This window comes from Equus caballus, chromosome 27 (genome assembly GCF_041296265.1).
Source record: "Equus caballus isolate H_3958 breed thoroughbred chromosome 27, TB-T2T, whole genome shotgun sequence".
In the NCBI taxonomy this organism is placed as follows: Eukaryota; Metazoa; Chordata; class Mammalia; order Perissodactyla; family Equidae; genus Equus; species Equus caballus.
This window is the reverse complement of record NC_091710.1, coordinates 50,258,210-50,277,707: the sequence shown is the minus strand read 5'-3', so window position 1 is coordinate 50,277,707 and position 19,498 is coordinate 50,258,210. Positions and strand designations below refer to the sequence as shown.

Genomic DNA, 19,498 nt, shown 5'->3' with positions numbered 1-19,498 from the left:
ACTGAGTATGGTACTATACGTTATCACGTGAAAACCAGAAAACACGTCTGCTGAGGAAGAATAACTTTTTACACGTTAGCAGTTACATAAGAAGCCTGTACCTGAACACAGAGATTTAAGAAGTGAAGCTACATAAGAGGGTGTTTGTATCCCTCTGGGAAGCACACCTGACTTCTAGATTAGTTTTGTGCATTATTTTATTGCAAGTTTTCTTGAGCACATAGGCAGAGCTATCAACACGCTGCTTCCATTTAGCACGTAAACTGCGCAGTTAAATGATCCTGTGTCAGAAATACTTCAAATAGAAGCACAGAAATAAAAACCAGTTAAATTTAATTCCCAGAATGATTTGGATTTTAAAATCGAATTTATATATTTCAAACTAATCTTTTAGAAACTCATTCATTGAAACTGAAACACTTTACATTACAATAAACACTATTGTAATTGTAGTTAAAAAGCTTAACTTGACAAAAAATTATTTGCTTTTATGGTGATAATATGAATACAAATTTTGTTGGAGTACAGCTTTGGAAGAAAAATAATGTTTCTAATACATGTACTTGGTTGGGACTGGTAGATGTATTAAAATTCATAATTATATCCAAACTAGTTTCTAGTTTCAATGTTGTACCAATCAAAATACAGCTGTAGATGTCAAAATTTATGTATGTGCATGTACATTTGTGTGCATTTATAAACAAATTCTCTAAATTTTGAAAGTATATCTTTAAACTTTGAATGTTTTTTCAAAGTATTCAATAAGTGGAGAGCCAAAAATGTTGGCTTTTGAAGTTGTGGGTCAATTGTAATTACTGAGAATAAGCTGCAACAGAAAAAAATAGACAAGAGCAAGGAAAAAACTAAGCAAATTAAACACTGAGAGAGCAAATGGACTTCCAGATCTAATTTTTAAATTCTCTGTGTTTAGAATAGCTTGACTTGTGAGAAAAATCTTTTAATAGAGCTCCTATTTTTTGTGGGATAATTTTATACTCTGTATGAGAGTAAAACAAAATTGCAATGACCCAAAATTACATGGTGTCTAAATTTGATAAAACATTCAAAAGAATCAACTTATTTAACAAATTTTATTTTAAATATTTGTCCAAGAAAATTCCACTGAATTGGGGCATAAAGACAGTATTTGTGAAAATATTTGACCTGAAATATTTATTATTTTCCAACATGAAAATATTAGAATTAAGAGTATTTTTCACTTAGTAGAGTTTTCTCTGAGCATATGAGAATCTCAGCATTTATACAGAGATAACATTGACAATTCAAAATACTATGGTTTATAGAGACGAGCCAATTGAAGGAGAACTAAATTTTGAATTTAATAACCAAATAATAAAATAAACTGTACTTAAAATCAGGCCTTTGAATCACTGTCGTAACTCATATAATATATATGGGAGTTTATTTAGTCAAATTGCTTGCAATAAAAATATTACTGTTTACAATTATATTTTAGTAGAACCGAATAGGTGTCTATGCTGTAAATGAAATATTATTTAAAATAGTGTTGACTTTATCTCATGTTTTTCTAACTTTTACTTTTAAAATATTTTCATAAACTACATATTATGTAAGTCCAATGATACGTGCATTGACGTTATAAGTGTACATCTATTGGGTACACAGATGGAAAATGTTTTTACTGATAGGGTGCATAAAAGACAAAATTTGGAGACCAAGACAAGAAATGAAGTGACCTATTGGGACAGAAGAACAGGGCTTTGAGGGGATGGTTCTTTTTGCTGAGAAATGTCCAGTCATTTCTGAAAACCTTGTGCTATTCACTGACCACGGTTCAAATACAGACAAGGAATGCAGTTTCCAGTCTATGGGAACTCTGCTCTCATGCCAGACAGAAGCCCAAGGTTGCCTAGTGCATGTTCAGGACAGTCTACAGCATTTCACTGGAAGAGATGCGTGAACCCTTGAAAGAGAAGGCTGAGGCTCGTGGATCTGCCCAAGTGGACTCAGTCAGTCAATGGCTGAACTAGATCCAGATCTTACAACTCTTATTCTCGTGCTTTTTCATTAACTGACCACATGTTTTGTCCACAGCCCTACTTAAGAGAGTACTGGTTAAGAGAGTACTGGTTAAGTACTGGTAAAGTATAAATCATGTCATGCGAATGCACTTTGTTTCTACCTACTTGTTTCCCTGAGGTTAACCAGTTTGTGGAGGGAGGGTCATCCCTGTTTAGGAAATTGCCATCCTCACTTTTTAGAGAGGACAAGAAATGGCAGTCATTGCTAGAGGGGATAGATTCAGAAAACAGAAGAGTTTCTTATTTTTTCATAAATGTACATTTTGCTTTATAAAATGAGTGTGCTAAAGTGAGTAAATCCTTCCTTCTGAATTCTGAAGGCTTGGAAAGACTATATATTGCAGAAAGGTTCACAAGACGCCTTTTAATGGTAAAACTTTCTCATTAACACAGTGATGACTCTGGACAAAAAGGTTGGAATAAATGGAACGAAATGCTACAATTTCACAGGTGTTGTTTTAAAAAATACATTTATTGGAGAAGTCTTGATCTACTGACATAAACCCTAACCTGGGAAAACTATCCCACTTTTTTCTGTTTAGTTTGTTTGTCCACACGGAGTGTCTGGATATAGGGTTCCATAATAAGTGCAGTTCTACTAAGACTTCTTCTACGCAGGAAATAACATTAAAATTAAAGACTCAGAGATGTAGTGGTTAAGTTCATGTGTTCCACTTCAGCGGCCCGGGGTTCATAGGTTCAGATCCCAGGTACAGACCTAGCACCACTTCTGGGGCCACACTGTGGTGGCGTCCCACATAAAATAGAGGAAGATTGGCACAGATGTTAGCTCAGCGACAATCTTCCTCAAGCAAAAAGAGGAAGATTGGCAACAGATGTTAGCTCAGGGCCAATCTTCCTCACCAGAAAAAATAAATAAACAAAAACTCATCCAGAAGAACTTGGCACAAAAGAGGAGTCATTTCAGAAGGAAGCTGTGTACTGACCAGCCAAGTGGGTGCTGCACCAGGCCTGGCTGGCATGTGGTAGGCAGAGAACTGACAAGACACCAAGAAAGGGAGCCATGAAAATATCAGGTTGTTTTGTTTTCCTGTTTAAATTCCCATGTGCAAAAGAGTCAGAATACAGATAAGCATATTTAACTCTAATTCATCACATTTTAATATTTTTTATAGTGTGATTTAACCAAAGAACCCTGATGTATAATAGGAATTTCTATTTAATATCACACTCTCAAAATTAAAATAATGAAGCTCTAATGGAAACACTCTAACTATTATTAATTGGTTGTAGCCTTGATTAATTTGCACGGATGGGGTTGTCTGAAAATACATTTTATTGCACATTTCCACCATGCGTATTTCTGGGATCACTGACCTGAATAGGTGGCCGATGCGGAAGGAAGTCATGGATGAGGCTGTCTCATGCTGCAAGTCTAAGGCTCACGTGGAATAAAGACACTTACATTAACTCTCAACAGTTTCAGGGCTGTGATTAAGAGAAAGAAATAAACAAAGTTTTGAAAGCAAGAGCCTTCCCATAAATACCCACGAAAATTAAAGATGACAGCCTATGACATGGAGCACAACAGCAGCCTTCCATTTTAGAACACCGGTGATTTATTCTGTATTTAAGACACTTTCATAAACAAAAAGGAACATCTTTCTATTCCAGAAATCACATATCTCAGTCAAAATATTTTGAAAGCTAAATCTTGTGATGAAACTTCATTAGCTTGTGCTTCAAGAAGCCAGGAGTCCTTTAGAGTCCTTTAGAAGTGCAGAGTTGTTCTGAGAGGCCTACTGCTCTGTGGTTATTTTCTGAAAGGCATATCCCCATTGATAGGACTGTGGGTTAAACAATGATGAATCCACTTATTAAAATACAAGTAAACTAACCCTGTTCTGCATTTGTAAAGTTGTGCCGGGACATATTAACTGGGTGGGGCATGTATACAACTTGCAACTGGTGTCTGAAGTGGGGGGAGCAGTCTGGTGAGACTGAGTCCTGTACTGTGGGATCTGATGCTAATTCCTGGTAGATAGTGTCAGAATTGCCTGATGTGGGAGGAAAACCCACACATCTGGAGTACAGAAGTATTCAGGGAGTAAACATGCTGGCTTTTTTCCCTTTCAGCTATCACGGCTCATTAATTCTCCCAGATACGATTACAGAACCTCTGGCATGTGTCAGCCACCATATCTGTTCGTGCAATAGATGTAAATATATAAATAAAACAATACTTCTGACATCTTGGCTCTTCCAGTTTAGTAAGGGAGAGAAGTATATAAACCATCAAATTCTAAAGCAGAACGTGATAAATGCCTAGAGAGGTAGGAACATACAGAGTGAGAATTATAATATCACATAATGGAGATATCAAATAACAGTAGGAAGGAAATGCTCTTCTATATATATCATGGCCCTGTACTTGTTTAGGGGCGACTGGAGCCAAAGAGTATTTTGAAATGAAGAGTTAGTCTAGTCCCCGAGGAACCTACATATTCCCTATAGACAAAGGCAAACCTAAAAATCATAAACTTAACTTCCATTTCTCTAGTTCTTTCTGTTTTCAACACAAACAACCATCAAGAGTTGTTTTATTTTATTTGACAGGCTGAGTTTCAGAGATGAATAATGTCACAGTCATGAAACACAGAGATAACACAGACTCTCAATTGAGGCAAGCTTCTTTTGTTAATAAAAACATCTTGTAAAACTTGTGCTTTTTTGCCCCTACTTGAAAATAAGATCAGCAGCTTCAAAACAAAAGTACCAGACCAGTTTAGTTCAAAGGAAGATCACTGCCATGTAAATATCCTTCTTTTTAAAAGAGTAGATTTCTAGACAAGGCCACAGCATCAGCAACAGAAAGCATAAGATAGCCTAAACTTTAAAAAACCTTTCTTCTGCTATTTTTGAAAAAAGTTTCAACACGAACTCATCTTCTAAGGAGCATTTTGGATATTATACAGCATATTTCATGCACTTCACAAGCTAAATTTAGACAATTATATTCAACTCTGAATTAAATTTTAAAAGAATCTTTTTTTGCTTGTTCTTTTGAGTCTCAAATGCTGAACCTCGTATTAATCCCTTTGATTCTTAAGAATAAAAGCTATTTGAATAATTTGAAAACTTCTATCAAGAATCCTGGCACTTCTCCTGCAGATAAAATGGGCATTCCATTCCTCCCACATACCAAACAGTGAAGGCAACACAACTATTTCCTAAACATAGACTTTTCCTTCTCGGTTAACATTACATAATTTTGGTACAATATGTGATTAAATAATTGATACTCTGATAAATAACTAGGTGGTACAACGTATGAGGTTTAGACAATACATAGCTAAACTATCAATCAAATTCTTGAGACAGGAAATCATGTCTAATTTTAAAAACTTAAAAAATAGTCACAAAAACAAAGAGTAATAATAGCAATCACACTGTCTTGGTTTGATAATCATTAATACAGTCATCAACATCCTAGTGAATATTTAGCAGGCACTTAGGTTAAGATAGGCCCAGTTATAAGCACTTGTTTTTCCTATCTCAACCTGCACAACCATCCTACTAGGTAATCTCTATTATTGTGCCCATTTTACAGATGAAGAAATTGAGCCAGAGAGAAATATGGAATAAATATTGGCTAACGTAACCATTATTGAAGCCTGAGCTTAGGTTGGTGTGAGGGTTAAGATTGCTTCCATCCTTCCTCTGTTCATGGACAGAAGTCAGGGATGCCAGATAAAATACAAGCTGCCTAGCTAAATTATAATTTTAGATAAATAACAAACGACTACTATAATTATGTTCCATGCAATATTTGAGACATACTTATAGTAAAAGTTATTTGTTGTTTATCTGAAATTTAAATTGTATTTTTATTAGCTAAATCTGGCAATCCTAAATTAGCAGTCTATAACCTCCCTCCATCTCCCGACCCAGATTCTATACCTGAAGTTTCAATAACCAATGCATACAATATATACACGTGTGTCACTGCATAAGCACACAAACACCTGCACAATAATAATTTTGAATATCCTATATTTTAGGGTGTTAAGTTCTAATAATAGTTTCCAAATCTTACTTAGCACTTACAATGTGCCATACATACTCTAAGGGCTTTACACGTCTTAATGCATTTAATCCCCTGGGATGTAGGCATCATAATGTATCCCATTTCAAAAGATGAAGAAATTGAAGCATGGTCTGAATGGTTGTGTGCTCCCCAAATTCATCTGCTGAAACCCTAAACACTAAGCTGACAGCATTAGGAAGTGAGGCCTTTGGGAGGGGCTCAGGTCATGAGTGTAGAGCCCTCGTGAATGGGATTAGTGCCCTTATAAACATGACCCCACAGAGCTCCTTAGACCCTTCTGCGTCTTGAGGATACAGTGAGAAGTCAGCAGACTACAACTCAGGAGGGCCTTCACTAGAATGCAACCATGCTGATGCCTTGATCTTGGGCTTCCCAGCCTCCAGAACTGGGAGAAGTAAATTTCTGTTGCTTGTAAATTACCATTGAGGATATTTTGCTATAGCAGCCCAGAGAGACTGAGACAGAGAGGTTACCTACTTTGGCCAAAAGCACATGACAAGTGGTGGGATCTGAGCCCAGGCAACTGGCTATAGAGGTCTTGTTATAAACAATGATTCTATACAAAATAACAGCCAGGGAGATCTATGCTGAACAAGGAGCAGAGAGCTTTTTGAATTTCAACCAGCCATAGTAGACAGTCCTTGTTGAGGGCTCAAGGGAAACAGCAGAGGCCTTAGAAGGGTCCCATCTTGGCACTAGGGCTGAACTAGTCCTAAAGTAAAGACAACTGTAAGCAAGGCTTAACGAATTTTAAAGCAAACTTAGAAAGATCAGGCTGGTCTGCAAGTAACTTAGGTTCCTGCTAAAACAAACATCAGCATTCTTGACGAAAGACACAAAATCCCAACACTCACAACCTTGGACAGCCAATGAAATATCGCTAAAAAAAGTCAAACAAGAAGAAAAATCAATCAACAGTGCAGACTCACAGATCGTAAGTGCCAGAGATAATGGAATTACCAAACAAGAACTTTAAAACAGCTATTACAGAGATGCAGAAGGATTTAAAAGACACAAACGGAACTGTTAGAAATAAAGAGCATAATATCTGAAAAAACATGCCTTGGATGGACTTAAGAGCCCAATCTATTAGGAAGACATGAAGAGCTGAACACACAGCTATGGAAACCATAAAAACCAAAGCATAGTGAGACAAACAAAACGACAGCAGATTCTCAGTGATATCTGGGACAGTTTAATATATGTGTAATTGGAGTCTGAGAAAGAAAAGAGAGAGGAGTAAGACAGAAAAAAACATTTTTAATAAATAATGGCTAATTTTTCCCCAAATTGAAGAAAACCTCTAAATGCACGGATCCAAACAACTTAACAAGTCTCAAGGTGTATAAACACACAGAAAATCACACCAAGACACATTATAATCAAGCTGCTGAAAACAAATGATAAAAAGAAAATCTTAAAAGCAACGAAACAGGAAAGACACATCACATGTAGAGGAACAAAGATAAGATCTTCAGACTTCTCATCAGATACTACACAATCGGAAGGATGATAGAATATTATTTTTAAAGTGCGGTGGGTAAAAAACCTGTCAACCTGAAACTCTACATCCAGGGAAACACACACTGTGAGAAGAAAAGTGAAATGAAGACATTTTTATATAAACAATAACAGAAAATCCATTTCTAGCAGAAGTGCCACAAAAAAAAAACAGTAAAGGGAATTCTTCAGCAAAAAGAAAATGACACTAGATAGAACTCAGGTCTATAAAAAGGACTGACAAGTTCCAGAAATGAAAAGTATATAAGTATATCTAAAAGGCATTTTCTCATTTTTTTAAAACATTTCTTGATAATTGTTTAAAACAAAAATAAGAGCAAAGTATTCTGGACTTACAACATCTACAGAAGTAAAATGTATGACAACAATAATACAAAGAAAGGAAGGTAGAAATAGTACCCTGTTTTAAGGTTATTACATTATACATGAAGATATATATATTATATGAAGGGAGATTGTGATAAGTTAAAGAGCATATTGTGAATCCCAGAGCAAGTACTAAAAATGAAATATAGTTGATAAACAAAATAAAGGAATAGTAAAAAATACTCAATTAACCCAAAAGAAGTCAGGAAAAAGTTAAATAATGAGCAAAGAATAGATGGAACATACAGGAAACAAATAACAAGAAGAACTTAGATCCACTCATATTGTCAATTACAATAATATTCGTGGTCTAAACACTGCAAATAAAATGTAGATTGTCAGACTATATGAAAAATCAATGCTCAGCTCTCTATAAGATGTACACTTTAAATATAAAGAAAGAAATAGGATTAAAAGTAAAAGACTGGAAAAGATATGCCATACAAATACTGATCACAGGAAAACCAGCAACTCCATTAAAAATGGGAAAAAGATAAGACACTTACAAAAGGAATATATACAAATGATCAATAAGCTCATGAAAAGATTCTCAACATCTCCAATCTTCAGGGAAATGCAAATTAAAACTATGACAAGAGGCCAGCCTCACGGCATAGTGGTTGAGTTCAATGTGCTCTGCTTCAGTGGCCTGGGTTCATGGGTTTGAATCCCAGGCACAGATCTATACCATTTGTCAGCCATGCTGTGGTGGCAACTCACATATAAAGTGGAGGTAGATTGGCACGGACATTAGCTAAGGGCTAATCTTCCTCAAGCAAGAAAAAAAAAGAGGACAATTGGCAACAGATGTTAGCTCAGGGCTAATCTTCCTTAGCAAACAAAAGACAAAAAAAACTATAGTGAGATATCAATATATACCTTCTCAATGACTAAAATAAAAACGTTGACAGTCTCTAGGATCAGTGAGGATGTGGAGTAACATGAAGTCTCGCGCACTGCTGGTGGGAATGTAAAACGGTCCAACTCTGGAGAACAGTTTGACTTTTCTTACAAAGTTAAACATACATTTGCCATATGATCCTGCAGTTACACTCCTAGCAGTTAGTGAAGAAAAATAAGAATGTGTCCACACAAAGACTTGCATAGAATGTTCTGAGAAGTGTTTCCTTTTGTTCATAATAGCCCCAAACGGGAGGTGAGGGGATAAACAAATCATAAGTCCGTACAATGGAATACTATTCAGCATGTAAAAAAAATGAACTATTAATACATACAACAAATGAATCTCAATGATTCTGAATCTCAAAAGCTTTCTGCTAAGTGAAAGAGGCTGACACAGAAAGGTACATTGATTTATATCAAATTCTAGAGCAGACAAAACTAATCTATAGTGGCAAAGACAGATCAGTGATTGCCTGGGGGCAAGGAGGGCGTAATAAGCAGCAAAGGGCACAAGTGATCTTTCTGAGGACCGATGGTGGTTACACAGGCTTCACATTTGCCAGAAGTCATTGAACCCTACCCTTAAAATGGGCGCATGTGATTATAGGTAAATTTTTCCTGCGTAAAGTTGATTTTTTTTTTGATGATGAGGAAGATTGGCCCAGAGCTAACACCTATGCCAATCTTCCTCTATTTTGTATGTGGGACGCCTCCACAGCATGGCTTGACCAGTGGTGCATAGGTCCACACCCAGCAACCGAACCCACAAACCACGGGCCGCTGAAGCAAAGAGCACAAACTTAACCAATATGCCACTGGGTCGGCCCCAATGCTGATTTTTTAAAATGTTAATTTTACAGCATTTACTCTCTTTTGTAAATCAGTGATTCCCAAATTTTTATCAATGAACATGTGAAAGGAAAAGGTTTATATCCACGAATCTAGGAAATCATAGATACACCAAATTTTGCCTGTAGATCAATAATTTATGACAATAAAAACTAAATTGTTTACTGGAGTTGTTAATTTGAAGTTCTAGTGACTGGAATGCTCTAAAATACTATCCAAATCTGAAAATGTAAGAGAAATTACATGGACTGTATTCATCTCAATAAATGTCAGCACCATAATTTTCAAGAGATACTATTTAAACAGTAAAACGTCTTTTGAGGGCATATACCAATGTTTTGTTTTTGGTTCTAAAATTTATGGAGTTTTGTTTGAAACTAACTAGCTCAATAAAAGTAAATATAAAAAAGGAAATTAACTGTCTATAAACACTTTCAGATACTCTTTCACATAACAGCAAGGCAATAAAACCATCACATTTAATTTATTTTCCTTCCATTTATGATTTTGAAGCTATCATTTATGCCTCCAGGCCTATTTGCAAATTGTATAACAAACTGCTTCATACTGACTATGTTAGTCATAAAGTTTAGTCCCATTTTTTAGAATGTCGCCTAAACTAGCTAACCCTCTGTATATATCCTTTAAAACAATAATGATAAAATTAAATTATCGCTCAATGCCCCCTCTCATGCTCAGAGGTCACAACCAAGCATAAAATTCCAAAGCAGATACTAAGACCTGTTTGTTATTTAAAAAGGAATGACAGCCTCTCAGTCCCATTTAATTCCACGTGTATCTCCTGATTACTTGAAGGATGATGACACGACTCCTAAAATACCCTCTGTGCTGGGCATTGTGCTAAGCACTGACCCTGCCGAGTGCCGTAACGTGCTCTTGTCCTGAGTTGGGACCACGAGGTCAGCTGTCTGGGCAGAATGGCATCCATTCCCTGACCTGGATTTACCGGGTTAGCTACACCACAGCCTGCAATTCCCCCTCTCACCTCCTCCCCTCTGCCCTCCTGGTGTCAGGTCCCTTGGGTTGTTCATCACAGTTCTCAGGAGTTACTCACTCAAAGGCGACTGAGTTTGGGGGAAGGAGAAGGAAATTGCTCCAGGTAACTCACAGCATCCAAAGGAACAGACCCTCACTGTACAGAAAGGAAGTTACTCTCCACTGTTAAAACAAAGCCTGCCCAATCGTACTTCATCTCCTTTCCCTCTGCCACCCCACAGCCAGTAACAGATCTGGATTTCTAAAGCCACAGCCAGAGGAAAAGAAATACTCAGAGAAACTGCAATTTTTTAAATACCCATTTAAATAGCAATGAACAAAAAAGAAAAATAGATATGACTTATGAAGAAAAACATAAAACATGAAATATACTTAATACAAAAAATAAAATATCACTTGAATAAATTCATAATCCTGAATTCAAGGGCTCATTAATATACAAATCCCAGTTCCCCTCTTAATTCAGCCAGCAAATCAGTAAGACCCAGTAAAATTTTTATAATGTTTTAAGTTTATACAACATAAGGAGCAAATCCAAAGTTGATCTTGGAGAGTGAATGTGTCAGGCTTGCTAAAAAAACTTTGAAAAAGTACAACAATATTATTGATTTAGTGGAACGAAGTTCAGAAAAATGCTGATTCATTACAGGTACACTTTCAAGTTTTAAAATCAGAAGACTATGAAGCACTATGCAATTAGTTGAATAGAAAATACTGGCTAGGGGGCGGGCCCGTGGCCGAATGGTTAAATTTGCGTGCTCCGCTTTGGTGGCCTACGGTTTCACCGGTTCAGATCCGGATGCGGACATGGCACTGCTTGTCAGGCCATGCTGAGGTGGCATCCCACATAGCACAACGAGAGGCACTCACAACTAGGATATACAATGATGTACTGCGTGGCTTTGGGGAGAAGAAGAAAAAATATATATTGGCTAAATGTTTGGTAAAAGTAACTGTATTTCTATTTCCAATAAAATAAATAGGAATTCCATGCATGCCTCTCTTTCATTGCACTTATCTCAGTTTGTAATTGCCTTCGTTAAAGTGCTTATCTGACTAGCATCATAGGATACTAAAGCCTATTGAGAGCAGGGCTCCTGTCGGGCTGGCTCCACCTTGTATGCCAGCACAGGACATGAATCTTAGCAGCCAACAGACACTCAAGGGTAGTTTATGAATTAAATTATATAACTAAATGCTAAAATATATATAAGGGATCTAGGAAACTATGTAAGAAAAATTTTAAAATCTTAGAATATGGAAGGATAACCCAATAGACACAAAACCAGAAACAATACAGGAAAAAAGTTTTTCTTAATAATATAAAAATTTAAAACATTTACAAAGTAAAAATATCATAAAGTTAAAAGATAAGCACAAGACTGATGGAAATTCGTTACTAAATTTCTATTATCCATAATATATTTAGAACTATAAAATCTATAGTGTATTTAGAACTTCAAATAAATGACAAAATGACAAGCAAAAGAATAAATTACAGAAAATAAAATTAGTTATAGAAAATAAATATGAATGCCGAGTGACACATGAAAAGATGGTCAATCTCACTCAGAATTAAAGAAATTTAAATTAAAAGATATCTTTTACAGGGCTGGCCCCGTGGCCGAGTGGTTAAGTTCGTGTGCTCCACTGCAGGAGGCCCAGTGTTTCGTTGGTTCGAATCCTGGGTGCGGACATGGCACTGCTCATCAAACCACGCTGAGGCAGCGTCCCACATGTCACAACTAGAAGGACCCACAACGAAGAATATACAACTATGTACCGGGGCGCTTTGGGGAGAAAAAGGAAAAAATAAAATCATAAAAAAAATAAATAAATAAAAATTTTTTTTAAAAAATCTTAAAAAAAAAAGATATCTTTTACTATATACCTATAATGAAGGTTGATGATTTCCAGCACTGGCAGGGGTACAGGATGACAAAACTGTCACTTTTAGTGGAAAAGCTTTTTGGCAGAACAACTTATCAAAATGTGAAAATTATAAATGTGCATCTTCTCTGACTCAGCCATTCTACTTTTAGAAGCCAAATCTACAGAAATCCTGACTTACATGCAAACTTTTCATTATAGTACTTTTTGTACATAATAAATAAAAAGGAATCAACTCAAACGTCCCTCAATTAAATACATTACTTTACACACCCAATGCAGCCTTTCACACAAATGAGTTGTATCTCTATGTCCCTCTATGAAAAAACTTACTGAAAATTAAAAATAAAAAACAAGTTATGGAACAACTTGCATAGTGAGACCCAATTCACCTTATAAAAATATGCAAATGCACCCGGGGCCGACCCCATGGTCTAGTGGTTAAGTTTGGTGCACTTCACTTTTGCAACCCAGGTTTGGTTCCTGGGTGTGGACCTATACCACTTCTCAGTGGCCATGCTGTGGCAGTCACCCACATTCAAAATAGAGGAAGTTGGGCACTGATGTTAACTCAGGGCCAATCTCCTCAAGTAAAAAGCGGAAGATTGGTAACAGATGTTAGCTCAAGGCAAATCTTCCTCAGCAAAAAAAAAAAAAAAAAAAAAAAGGTTACTTTTGAAATCTTCAAAAATCTTATTTTTGGAATTTAATTTAATTCTAACATTAAATTCTAAGAAAAGTGATCTGGCTATTAGAAAATTGCTCACATAAAACCACTCAGTGGAGAGAACAGCCAGACAAACAGACCAATTTTTACAATGAACAAGTGCATCTAAATTGACAAGCGCCACTTAGATCAAAATCAGAAATAAAATAATGCAATTGGTCTGGTCAATAAGGAGACTCTCAATCAACCAATTTAATTTTAAAATTGTTGATCAATTATTTATATACATGTGACCCCAAGTGAATGGATATTATAGATTCTGAGATTCACCTTTTTAAACCTCAGGCTTACTCTCAATCGTTTTATTTTTAAAAATAAAGAATTTATTTAATAAGCAAATTTTTAAAATTTGCTTATTAAAATTGTTTTGAAAAATGCTTGACCTTATAAATGTTAACTCTGCTTATGATTGTCAATTGAACGCAACTGCATAGAAGTCTAAATTATGTCTGTCATACCTATGGATTAGGGTTAGAGTTCAGAATGAATTCTGAGAAAATCCAATATTGTCCCAGCAAAGACAATTAATAGCACTCAACTGCTGCCAAGAGAAATAGCAAAGAATCCTGAAAAAAGATAGAGACAGGCTCATGTAGCAATATTCATGCCTACAATTTTATTTCTAGAGGATTTAGAATTGTGAATGATTGAATAATCTGTATTCTTCCTGATGGAAAACCTGTTACCCAAATTAAGAGATTTTTGTCTCTCTTAAATCAGCATAGCTACACTTAATAGAATTATGCCTTCCCAGCTGATTTACATCTGCTGCCAGGCAAGTTAAAAATACCAAATAAAAAGCCCATAAATATGTCTTCTCCAATCAAACAGAAGCCACTCTTCACCAATTTAAATGGCAATTAAATAGTTCACTAATTTTAAAGCTACTTCAGTTAACAACATAATATCCTCATTATACGTGTCCATTAACTATAAGTCTACCAGACGGAAAAAGTCAGAATAAAACTCAATTGGCAGTTAAAATTTATTTTGTAATAAACTACATATGAGTGGATGCACAGCGTGGCCTAGAAAAGGAATATGATGATTTTAAACAGAAGCAACAAGAAGAATCGAGTCTTTGCAGCAGGAAATTTTTCATGTTTTTATTTTACATTTATCTACTTCAGTCTTAACAGGCAGAAAAACATTTCTAGTTTGGCAGTCACAGGTTTCGCATAAGCATAAATGGAATCGTAGGGCCTAGTTCCAGGCTGCATATGTTATTTCTTGGAAAATGCACACATGCCATAAAGATCCCATGCCAGGTCAGGTAGGAACACAGCTGCAGAAGACTGCCACACAAGGTCACATTAATGATGATGCCACAGTCCATTTATTATTACATAATAGAATATACTTTGTATGATAGCGACCTGTGTTATCAGAGAAATTGAAAATGCCTGGTGGACTAGCATTTATGAAATACATAAGAGGTTTTAGGACCAGAGGAATCATGAAACCATCAAACACTGATTGCTTTGGAAAATGTACGTCAAACAGAGAAAATATGATTCAAATATGTTTGGGAGCACAATCACCAGAATCTGTAATAAAAAGTATTTTGAACAATCTAACAGAAAACGTTTAACTATAGGTTTGGGGAGAAACATATTGTGATTTTGTGAGAAAAAAGTAATGATCCTTTGGTTTATCAAACATTTTACTAAGGCTGAAATGAAGGGTAAGATATTTTAATTAAGAAGAATAATAGCATTTTCACATTAACAATAAAAATGTGCATAAAAGTAATCATATTCTAAAATCTCTTTTGATAATAATTCATTGATATTTTAAAATAGCTGCTTAGCTGCAAAATAATAATGAAAATGAATAGGAATGCCTATAACATTTTTTAGGAATCTGCTCTAACTAGAATGATATAGTCAGGACCACGGCAACAGCAGCTAAGGAGCCAGATTTAAGTCAGGCTGGCCCTCCACCTCATTGCATGATGTTAGAAGAAATTACCTAGGGTCCCTGGTACATAAGCTTGATACATATTAAAAAAATAATAGTTTGCTCTCCAAATGATCCCCAAGACCCTTTAAAAATTCAATAAAGGGAATTTTGATGTAGGTTATACATATTTTAGAAAATATGATGCCCAAATATTAGCTTCCGGCTCAACTGCTTAGTCACAGAAATCTAATAATTTTGGTTTCTAAATTACGAACATCCTTTCAGTAATATTTTCTGATCGGAAAAATATATTAAATGCATAAAAGCTGTATTAATTAATATGTTGGAGATAACACTAATGATGTCTCACTTGTAATAAACCTTCATGTCTTAAAAACTTTTTGTATCATCAATTTTAACATCAATGCACTTTAGAGACTTATTTTCATTTTAATAACAAATAACAGAAAATAACAGATTTCCAATTATGTACAAATATCTTTTTTAGAATATGTGGTAATAAAGTGCCAAGCTGTTCATGGCCTAAGATATGCAGAGAATTAAGTTTTGTGCTGGCATATACTGTAATTAGAAACGGTTCTGTGCATCATGATTAAACCAGTAACCATGGTAACAAAAGCAGGAAAGCACAAGTGCAAAAGGAGAGAATGTGAAGAAGCCAATGAGAGGCTGGTTTTCATCTGTTTATTTTTAAAGTCTTTGTAATAAGCAGATCTATAAAACGCACGTTAATTTTTGTTCCAATTCCTATCATTCATTAGAAATAGATTAAAACATAGTATCCCTTAAACAAACACACACACAGTATCGGCCAGAATAGACCTGGATTATTATCACCCTTAGAGAGCATACAGTGCTTTAAAAATATTATCAGGGAAACACTATTACAATCTATGCCCATCTCCCTTGCTTTCATAGAGCTGCACGGAGACAATGACAGAGCAGAGAATTCAAGAAAGAAACTCAGAGTCTGCAGTCCTAGCCTTTTTGCCACAAATTTATGGCAAAATCACCTGTTTCTTAGTTAAATGAGGCAACAGGTTCACGTTAGCAGGCAACAAAGATGAACAGAAAGGAGAAAGGTGGGCACCAGGAAGCATTTCCTCACGACGTGTCTCGTGGGCTGCACCCATGGCAGTCTGCTGGGAGACCTAACACGGACCCATCCCGCCCCCAGACCTGGAATCCTTGGGCTTCAGGGTACATTTTTGGTCTCAAAACCATGAAGGAATATGAGGAATATTCAGAGCAGCTTCAAAGCACAGCATCAATCAAAACTAACGAAAGGTAGGGGCTGGCCCGGTGGCACAGCAGATAAAGTTTGCCCATTCTGCTTTGGTGGCCAGGGGTTCTCTGGTTCAGATCTCGGATGTGGACCTACACACTGCTTGTCAGTCCATGCTGTGGCAGGTGTCCCAAATATAAAGTAGAGGAAGATGGGCACAGATGTTAGCTCAGGGCCAGTCTTCCTCAGCAAAAAGAAGAGGATTAGCAGTAGATGTTAGCACAGGGCTAACCTTCCTCAAAAAAAAAACCAAAACTGAGGAAAGATATAAAAGGTAACAAGAAAGGGAACTGGCCAGTGGCTCAGCGGTTAAGTTTGCTCTTTCCACTTTGGTGGCCTGGGATTTGCCAGTTCAGATCCCAGATGTGGACCTACACACCACCTGGCAAGCCATGCTGTAGCAGGCGTGCCACATATAAAGTAGAGGAAGATGGGCATGGATGTGAGCTCAGGGCCAATCTTCCTCAGCAAAAAGAGGAGGATAGGCAGCAGATGTTAGTTCAGGGCTAATCTTCCTCAAAAACAAAAAAAAAACTCATAGTAAGGTATAAAAAATGAGCTATTTGAGAAGAGGTGTTTTTTCGTGTTTTTTTTTTTTTTTTGTGAGGAAGATGGTCGCTGAGCTAACATCTGTGCCAACCTTTCCCTATTTTATGTGGGATACCACCACAGCATGGCCTGATGAGTGGTGCTAGGCCCACGCCAGGGATCCAAACCTGCAAATCCCAGGCCAGCAAAGCAGAGAGTACCAACTTAACCACTACACCACCATGCCAGCCTCCACGTTTTTGTTTTTTTAAACCACGTATTGATCCTTGTAGAGAAGACTGAGGAAGCCAAGCAGGTGAGTATGAACAGCAATTATCTCTTTATGGAAGACAGAACACAGTGGAATGACATAAATACCAGAAAAGCAATTTTAATTTGTGAAATAATATTGTACACATATAAGATATTGAATATGTCACTAAATAAGCTGTAGAATTAAACTGAATTTCATTTAAAAAAGACATAAAAACATCATGTTCTTGTTTAGCACAACAAGAGTTCATTAAGCATTTAAATTTCGTGATTCTGTAATAGAGCTACTGTCTAAAGAATTGCAAGCCTTTTACAAACCTTATTTCAATGTGAAGTAAATTAGCAAGTTAAATTATTTCAAAGGTGGAAAAATGAGTCTCAGCTAAGACAGGGCACCAAAGACTAACGTTTCAGTAAAACTTTTAAACAATTGATACCAATTAGTCAATATCATTTTTCACTCATTTATTCACTGTATCAACCAATATTACGCATCTGCCATGCGTGAAGCACTCTTCTAGGTTCTAGGACACAGTTGTGAAAATGAGGAATAAATCCCCTGCTTCATGCAGCTTCCATTTGTGTGAGGAATACAGACAGTGAATTAGCAAATAACTAGATTACACAGTAATCGAGATTGTGATAAGAGCTCTGGAGTAAATAAATGGGTGGATGTGACAAAGCCTACTTTGTTAGGTGGGTCAGGGAAGACCTTTATGAGATAGGTGAGCCCACAGGAGCCAGCAATGTGACGAAGAGAACGCCAAGAAGAGGGAACAGCAAGTCCAAATGTGCAGTGTCTGGGGAACATAAAGATGGCACCCCAGCCAGGGGACTGCAGGCAAATTGAAGAACAGGGCGACACAAGGCTGCAGAGGTGAGTGGGCAGCAGAGACAATGGCAGACCTGGTAGGCTGTGCCAGGGGCTGGATTTTTTAAATGGATCAATCCTCCCAACAAATTAAAATGTTTTTCCTTTTGGAATGATTTCTTAAAAGGTGCCTGTAAGAAAGACCAGATATACTTACTCACCCAGAACTTCTGCTCAACTTCCTGTGAGGAAGCCAAGATTGGAGACTATTGCGGGACTGAAAGGAAAGCAGGAAAGCAGGCAAATCGCCACCTCAGAGTTGTATTTGAAAATGCTTCACATATGATGAGACAGGGTGCACACCTTCTCTCTTGCTTCTTCTAACTCTAGGATGTCTTTTTTTTTTCCCCCTGAGGAAGATTTGCCCTGAGCTAACATCTGTTGCCAATCTTCCTCTTTTTGCTTGAGGAAGATTCATCCTGAGGTAAGATCTATGCCAACCTTCCTCTACTTTGTATGTGGGTTGCCACCACAGCATGGCTGTCAGTGAGTGATGTAGGTCCATGCCCAGGAACCAAACCCAGGCTGCCAGAGCAGAGCACGCTTAACTTAGCCACTAGGCCATGGCGGGCCCTAGGATGTCTTAACCATCATCTCCATTTGAATCAAGTAGATATCATAAAAGGAGCAAAGAATTTTCCTCTTCATTTTCAAAAACTGTGTTGTATAATTTTAAAAATCCAACTGTATAGTCTTAAAACAAAAAGCTAGCTAACATCTTGTCAATAACTTTTTTTAATTCTTTTTAGTTTGATGTTTCCTTTTCCATTTGAACACTTAGCATTAGAAATTCATGTGATTTCCACAACAACCACTAGAGGGAAAACTTCTACTGAAGAAAGTCATTTAAAAATATTACCTTCATTTGTTTCATAAATCTGAAGAACTCAAAAATAATGGCGTCTCCAAGATGAAATATTATAAAAGCATCTCATAGATCCCACATGTGTTTTCAAGTTAGCCCTGATAATAATTAGCATTTGTGCTATAATTTATATTCTGCAAATCCTCTTACACTCATCACCTCATTTGCTTCTCCAAAACAGTGGCCAGTAGAGCAGGCATTATGACCACTCGGCTAAAATTTAAACATGCAAATGATTTAACCAAAGACACTCAAGATTTTAACTGCACAATCAATATTAGAACTGAGATCTCAGTATTTTTTTCAAGTACATTATATTGTCTCCTTACCACTTTTTTTTAGGAAAAC

General features: G+C 36.5%; 1 protein-coding gene across 5 annotated transcripts in view; it reads right to left on the bottom strand.

Moving 5' to 3' along the window:
* Window positions 1–19,498, bottom strand: part of GPM6A (glycoprotein M6A) — a 312,724-nt gene that overhangs the window by 238,402 nt on the left and 54,824 nt on the right. For 2 of the 5 annotated variants that reach the window (XM_023630781.2, XM_070252860.1), the window contains exon 2: window positions 3,402–3,512. The exons of the other annotated variants lie outside the window; for them this stretch is intronic. The gene's annotated coding sequence lies outside the window, so the exon portion shown is untranslated. The remainder of the gene's footprint in view (window positions 1–3,401; window positions 3,513–19,498) is intronic. 5 annotated transcript variants of the gene reach the window in all.